Below are 5000 nucleotides of genomic sequence, written 5' to 3' on the forward strand. Positions count from 1 at the left end.
ATCACATCCCTGCAAAGTTTATTTAAAAAATATTTCCCAACCAGCAGTGCTCAGTATGACTGGATTATGGATCCATTTAATGCAGCATGTTGGTATTTCATTGAATATATTGTACAATGCTGTAAAATATTGGCCTATGCTTCCTAATATGTTGCTGGAAAACAGAAATATGTGTGTTTAATTTACAATGGCACATTATGTATTTCTTTATTATTATATCTGCAGCACCAGCTGATTTTAACTCTGCTGAAGAGGATATATTTAGAACTTGTCATTATTTCAATACATTTGACAATTTTAAGCTTGACCTACCACTTTCTTAGAGCGATGAGGGACAGGTGGGGCTCGAAAAGGCCCCCTTGATCAAAGTGGGGAATGAAAGAAAAAGTTTGAGAACCACTGCCTTAAACTAAGCATTTACATGAAGCACAGTAGCCTATGCGATTGAAACACATTCCACTCAGATAGGTGCTACCAGGCTCATATAGGCTATCACTTTTAATTGCAAACAGAAAATGTCTAGCTAGCTGTTTATACCAACTTAATATCATGACTATTGCTAATATAGTGCCAAATGTGGAGTTTGTGGACTAGCCATAGGCTTATATTTGAATGGAGCTGATCATTATGAGAGTTGTGTAGATGCTCTTAAAGTGACAGCGCACCATTTATAAATGAGTTAAACTGCATCAAATTAGTAGTATTTCTTAAGAAATATTTTAAACTAACAGTTCTGCTTTGGGCACCAAAATAGCCAGCAGCGGCACTGCACACACACAGTTCAAACACACACTCTTCTTGACATTAGAACAGCCTAAATGTGACATGCAACATCATTTTCTGTTTTTTGGTAAATGCATTACTCCTCTCTGCACTGCAACTGTTAAAAGATGTAAATGTTAATAGAGACTTTCGTTGTAATATTTTTTTTGCTGTATTTTATTTACATCTATTCGAATGAAGGAGTATACACACCAAAAAGTTAAGATTGAAACGAATAAAACCAAGTTTTAAAAAAGCGTATTCAGGTTGTGTATAGCTAGTGTGTTTTTGTAAAGTAACTAAGTAAAGTAATTAGTAAAGTAAACTGACAACAGGTATACTGATTCGGTCATTGAGACTACAGAATACAGAATACAGTACAACAAACTTTCTGTCTTTATGAAGTTTATTTTTGTATTCCGGGGTACAGTAGCCTAATTGCCTAATGTCTTGACAATAGTTTTTCTTACCGGCTTGCTGTTTAAACTGACTGCGCCGCTCTGAACTTTCCTGCCAGGTTTATGACGTAAACCGCTACATCTCGGCTCTGGCATTGCCTAAACTCATCGTGTGGGAAATCAGATTATCTGTCAATATTGGGCTTTGAAAGTAAGGGATATTTGCTCAGTAATAGTAGGCCTAGGCTACATTTTGTAACATTTATAGAGAAACCGAGGGGAAGTTAAATTAGTAATAGTTGGAAATTGAAAACACATACAAAAAAAGATTCGGGGCTTTTGAAAAGAGATTCGGGGCTTGAGCCCCCGAAGCCACTCGCTCCGCCAATGCAACCACCCAGCAGTAACTTCTGCATTCAGTGAGATTTGCACCGCCCTAATTTTATTTTTGACTCTTCCCGTCACCGTTGCAACCTCTGAGCGCTCATTCTCCAAGTTAAAGACCATTAAAAAACACTTGAGGAGCACAGTGGGACAGGAGAGACTGAGTGGACTTGCCATGTTGTCCATAGAGAATGAGAGAGCAAAGAAAATGGACATAGGCCTACACAGAGCATCGTGGACGAGTTTGCGGAGCGCAAGGCTCGTCGTATGCCCTTCAAATAGTGCTGCGTATTATTGTTGTTTTATTATTAGGGGTCATGTAGCCTAATGTTTTTGTTGTTCTCTTGGTTACACTTCATGTACGTTCGATGGACTTCAAAATTACATAGTTGCTCTCCGTGGCGCTGACGCTTGTAAGACCCGCTGTTGCGGGCATGTGTAGCCTATGTTGTAAAATTATGTTATGATGAGTTTAATAAAGGGCCCGGTCATGTGCCCCGCCCCCGGCCCGGCTCTGACTTGTTCCGCCACTGGTTAGATGTACTGTGCACATCATAAATAGTTGTTAGTGAGTATATAGTGAACATTCACCTTTTGACCTGCAACCCTAGCATACATTTAGTGAACAGGGAACCTAATTCTACTGTTCATGTAATCTAACTGTAACGCCAGCTTTTTCTGCCCTTTTACCAATTTATTTCAGCTAATATTTAATATAATTAATATAATGAATATTTAAAGCTGAATGAAATTATTAATTGAAGTTTTATTTCACATGTTTTATTGTTGCAGAGATTCTCATGTCTGAAGTTATTTAACTCTGAGGATCTCTTGCTTTTCTTCCTCTGGGAGTCGCCACTGGTGCACAGTGTGTGTGTGTGTGTGTGTGTGTGTGTGTGTGTGTGTGTGTGTGTGTGTGAATGTGTGTGTGTGTGTGTGAATGTGTGTGTGTGTGAGTGTGTCTGTTTGTGAGTGTGCGTGAGAGAAATCATTTTCTGTCTGAAGTAGTTCAGTGACCAGCTGTAGAGGACAGCATGGACCCTGCTGTCACATGGGAGTGCGGAATATGTTTTATGTGTGTGTGTATTTGCGCTTAGGCATTAGCGTCTCCACACATAGTTGTGTGTGCAGTGTGTGTGTCTGTGTAAATGTGTGTGAGTGAGTGTGTGTGTGCGTGTGTGTGTCCATCTTCTATTTTATGGCAGGCTTATTTCTAGCCCAGTTCAGAGGTTCAGAAGAGAGTGTACATATCGTTTTTCGCCTGGTCCCTGTGCCACCGTAACCCGCCGCGCCATAAGAACATAATGCCACACGCGCACACACACACACACATACACACACACACACACACACACACACACAGGCCAGACCTATTTCACCAAGACGGGGCCTTTTAGAGTAAGCTTCTGATATTATCCCAAATCCCTTATTAGGGCTGAGGGGAGCAGTGGAGATTTTGAAGTGCAAGTGGAAAACCGACTCTGAATGGTAGTAGGGATTCTGTAGTGCTGCTTGGTAATATACTGTGCTTAATGCTTAATACTGTGCCGTCTGGAAACGTGCAACACACAGCATTTGTGGTTCCCCTTGTCCTCTGTAGAACATTGAGAACCTGACCTGTGTTAATTATTTTTTATATATTTATTTTTATTAACAATATACAACGTTACATATACACAGATTAAATACACATGTGCACATTTGCATACAGAGAGAGAGAGAGAGAGAAACAATTACGTTACTACAGTGTAAAATCACAATGATCAACGTCTTTCAAAACCACTTTGGATATTTTTGTGGTTGGTTTGAACTAGTTCAGTATGCACCCACTCCCATGACGTCTAACTTTACCTCTAGATACTCCTTGATGAAGGTATCTCATTGCTACATACATTGGCATCACACACACACACAGACACAAACACACACACACATACACATATGTACATCCCCATTCAGATACACACACACACACACACACACATATATTCACACTCAAACACACACACATACATTTACACTCAGACACACACACACACACACGTATGTGTGCACACACACACACACACACACACACATACACATATGTATGTCCCCATTCAGATACACACACATATGTATACACACACACACACACAGACACACATATATTCACACTCATACACACACACATAACATACATTTACACTCAGACACACACACACACACGTATGTGTGCACATACACACACACACACACACACATACATTCACACTCAAACACACACACGTATGTGTGCACATACACACACACACATACATTCACACTCAAACACACACACATATGCGTGCACACACACACAGCAGAGAGCTAAGGCGTCCTGGTGGAGTGTGTTGCAGTCAGCTGTGTGATACTTTTAGACAGATGGTTGGCTCCCTGTAGAACTCACTACAGCAGTGTTCTAATCTGTCACTGTGAGTTACAACAAACAGAGAACACACACACACACACATTCATAACTGTCCTTTCCACTGTGGGATTGAATTCCCTTGGGCCACCAGAAGGGCAGCAGGGATGTAAGACACACACACACACACACTAACACACACACACACACATACACACACACTAACACACACACACAGACACAGACACCCCCCCCCCCCCCGACATGTAACAGTTTTTAACAAATTAGCGCAGCGTAGTTATGATGCTAACCAGATTTAAGCACAATTTAGCACAACCTGGAAAATCATTGTGTGGTGGTCAATGTTGATATTGTGGTGGGCCGCCACAAATAAGTCAGTGTATGGGAAACACTGGAACTAGTACTTTGTCCCTCACAGGCCTCCATAGCTATGCATGTGTCTCAACGCAGGCATCCATAAGGACACATGAACATCTGAACTAGTACTTTGTCCCTCACAGGCCTCCGTAGCTATGCGCGTGTCTCTCACGGGCCTCCATTAAGACACATGAATATCTGAACTAATTCCTCTCAGCTAAACTCAGGTCAACTACTCAAGCGTTAGATATATGTATGGGAAGCACTGTAATAGAAGCGGGCGGCTGCTGACCGCCTTGGCATAAGGCGCTCCCGGAGTCGCTTCCTCGATCCGTCTCCGAGTCAAAACGTAAGACAAAGCATGTTATACTAAAACATACAAACGTCAATCATGCCAACGTGGCAGGTGCCAACCAGTGTACAAAAAACGTCTCTGGCCAGATGGAGATACTAGCCCGAACCTTGTCTGTGGACATCGTTATTTGCAAAGCCGGTGCTGGATAAACAAATAGCGTGCGTGCGACAGAGGGAAAGTTATTTGGTGTTGCTTTAACTACCGCACATTAATAAGAGCTGAGAGTCACACAGTCTGCCTGTGTGTGTGTGTGTGTATCTGTGTAGATCTAGTATGTGTGTAATGTGGAATAGTTTGTCGCTGCCGCTGTCGTTCACAGCCTGCCTGTGTGTGTGTG

The 5000-nt window shown here is 41.8% G+C and overlaps 1 protein-coding gene across 2 annotated transcripts in view; it reads left to right on the forward strand.

Annotated features, from left to right (window-relative positions):
• rad9b (RAD9 checkpoint clamp component B) overlaps positions 1 to 5000 on the forward strand; it is a 22040-nt gene that overhangs the window by 10408 nt on the left and 6632 nt on the right. The window lies entirely within an intron of this gene.

Source organism: Alosa sapidissima, chromosome 8 (assembly GCF_018492685.1).
Source record: "Alosa sapidissima isolate fAloSap1 chromosome 8, fAloSap1.pri, whole genome shotgun sequence".
NCBI classification, from domain to species: Eukaryota; Metazoa; Chordata; class Actinopteri; order Clupeiformes; family Clupeidae; genus Alosa; species Alosa sapidissima.